Source organism: Polistes canadensis, unplaced genomic scaffold (assembly GCF_001313835.1).
Source record: "Polistes canadensis isolate GaletaPanama2010 unplaced genomic scaffold, ASM131383v1 scaffold_16, whole genome shotgun sequence".
NCBI classification, from domain to species: Eukaryota; Metazoa; Arthropoda; class Insecta; order Hymenoptera; family Vespidae; genus Polistes; species Polistes canadensis.
This window is the reverse complement of record NW_014569563.1, coordinates 510,544-513,692: the sequence shown is the minus strand read 5'-3', so window position 1 is coordinate 513,692 and position 3,149 is coordinate 510,544. Positions and strand designations below refer to the sequence as shown.

Sequence of the window (3,149 nt, the reverse complement as noted above, 5' to 3'; positions counted from 1 at the left end):
CAGAGAAACCTCCAAGTGAAAGAAGAGAGATAGAAAAAAAGAGAAAGAGAGAGAGAGAGAGAGGCCGAGGGACTCGATGCGGAGGGTGTTAGTATAATTATAATTTATTCTTGATTAGCATTAATCCCCACTCCGCTGGTCCCGGCATTAACTTCTCCGTCGCTTTTATTGGTCCATTGGTCCGACAATAACTTACACTTATGATTATTAATGTCGACAGATTTATCGGGCAGCGGTACGAAAATCCGAAACGTATAGAATAAAACCGTTGTGTATGTATATATATGTGTATCTGTGTAAAAGACGCTAACGTAAACGTATAGGGTTCGTATAAATTCGATCGAGAACACGAATTTGAATTCACGGTTAACTTCTTCCTAACCCCTTCCCCTCTCCTCCCCCCCCCCGCGTGAAAGTCAATGAAAAAATAAGACTATATAACTATGGAAGAAATTTTACGATGATATCTAAAATATTTTGGACATTGCGTATAAAAGGAATATCGAACTATCGAAATGCGTTGAATGTTTTACTGTCGTTTAACTCGTTTCTTACTCATTTTGAAAGCATTAACACGATCGTCAATGAGCCTTGTTAAAATGCATGAATATTTATCAATCTTAACCCTTTTCATTTAGTTAGCGATCAGTCAAAATATTTTAAAATTCAACGCTTCTATAGATACAAATACAAAATTCAATTAATTTGAAATTTGTATAAATTCTTTAAACTTTTAATGTGCTATATAGTACCCATGTGTCTTCATAAATATAGTAGAATAATATTAATAATACACTATACCTGTGTCGAATAAAATAGGATTAATGTAGAGACGTTCTGTTTTTTTTTTCTTTTTATATATATATTACACGATAAAGATATTTTATTCTCGACAAACTACAACACGATTTCTTAACATTTCATCACTATAAGAGAGAAGAAACTGATGATAAATTTATATTTTAATGGATAAATATAGAAATAACTTTGAAATTTAAATCAGACAATAAACGATCGAACCTTTTTTGTTTTGTTGCATTTCGTTCTTCACGTGTGACGTAAAACTTTGGTAATGATAGGAAATCCAAGCAATCAACGTCATCACCGACCTCATGGATGCTAAAGTTTTTGATTGACTCGAGCGACATTATTGATCTGACAACGGATATTGATTACGCTACGGGAAAAAAAATATTGTATCGGTATGCGTCAAAACGTCACTGCACTCGATTAATGGCGTTATCCTTACGATTTGTATTGACGCATAGTGATACGTATCGTGGTAAATGAGTCTCTATTAAAAAAAAATTGCATAAAAATCTAACAGGCAAAGTATAATACGTTTCTTCTTACAAATTATCTTCGTTTCAGTATTTCATTCGATCTTTTTCCATCGAACACAGATGTAAATACAAATGTATATTTTAATGGTTTAAATGTTCGATGAAATGTGTGATATTTTTAAAGAAATAGGGCAATTTATTACGAATTATAAATGACGTATCTTCTCTCCTTCGTGTTTCACGAAAATATATTTCACATTTCTTTTTTAAATATCGATTCAATTTTTAATATATAAACGGCCAATGTATTACTGCGAAATTTTATCGCGTATAATTAGCGATATTTTGTTAAAAATACTTAAGTTTATTTTATAAAAATCAAGATAATATAATATTCAAGAAAATTGTTATAATAATTTTGTAAAATTTATTATGCATGTGTATGCATAAGTTAAAGAACAATATAGCTTTTTAAAATTACTGTTAATGGCTTTTAAAACTCCTTTATCGCAGTTATATATTATAGTTGCATTTTAATGTTGCACTATAATTATTCCTTGACCAATTTTATTTTCTTTCATAATTATAATCCTAAAATAACATTAAAAAGAATGACTCGTTGGGTATTATATTTTTTAACTTATATTATTTCCTCTTCCAACATGTAGAATTGTAAAAAAAATATGCGTTTTCTCAAGAATAAATATAATATAATAATAAAATGATATTTACACTGATTATAAACGAAAATAGAATTACATATGTTACTTACGAGAAGAGAGAGGGGGGCTTATTAGGATGATTGCACATGCAATTAGAATTATAATAATATACGGAAGAAAATTAGCTCGCGTTTAAAACAAATGCAATCGTTGCATCGATAGTTTTGCTAAAAAAAAAATAAAAAAAGTAAACCATTATCAAAATAGCAAAATCATATAACATATTATAATATAATAAATACGTATCAACATATAGAGAAACCTTACATACATACATAGATACATACACACATACTGAGTTAGTAACTATATCCGCAATCTTCCAGCCGCAAAGCTCCATCCCTCTCAAGGAGAAACGACATTAACCACTTTTATCCATTTAAACAAAATGTCAAAGTGCCAGATGATAATGCTCCGAAGATAAATCAAGCATGCTGAAAAGATGACGGTGATAAATGTAAACACGTCTGCCAGGCGGCCCGGGAGATAGTTACTGAGATACACGACAGGTCGTGACTGATGGCGATGTCGTGAGATGTGGTATCATAATAATTCATAAAGGACGAGGCTAGAGGCTTAATCGTTGATTAATGAAAGAACAGACTTGTCTCGATCTCTTCGCTTTCCTTTTTCGTTCGATTTCTCTTCTTCTTCTTCTTCTTCTTCTTCTTTTTCGTCATCTTCATCTTCTTCTATTTCTTATTCTTGTTTCTTCTCTTCTCTTCTCTCTTCCTACCATTGGAGTGTATTTTCTTCTTCTTCTTCCTCTTTTCATCTCCACCCACGGGTTCCTCGTCGTTATATACATACTTGTAGACACCAACAGAGCGCGACGAGTAATCCGACATGTGTTTGTTCGAGCGATAGACCGAATTAATGCCGCAACGTGCACGTTGAGCCGTTGAGTCCATAACTCACCGTCGAAATCCAGGGCCGCACATAAAGAAGTCTCTTTCTCGACTAATACGAAACACGAACTAAGTTTCCCCCTTCCCCGTTCTCGTATCATTATCAAATGTTTAAGAAAAAAAAAAAAAAACAAGCGAAGATCCGTTCGATTCAAAATGAGATGAATGAAAATTTTTCATCGTTCGATAGATCGTTTAAATCGATCTAAATCAAACTGATTTTTCATTATTCTTAT

General features: G+C 32.1%; 1 long non-coding RNA gene across 1 annotated transcript; it reads right to left on the bottom strand.

Moving 5' to 3' along the window:
- Nucleotides 1-1,755: 1,755 nt before the first annotated feature.
- LOC106793610 lies at nucleotides 1,756-2,714 on the bottom strand. The gene is made up of 3 exons (XR_001382444.1): nucleotides 2,293-2,714; nucleotides 2,056-2,172; nucleotides 1,756-1,874 (listed from the first exon to the last, which is right to left on the bottom strand). It is a non-coding gene; the product is annotated as an uncharacterized LOC106793610 (long non-coding RNA).
- Nucleotides 2,715-3,149: the final 435 nt, after the last annotated feature.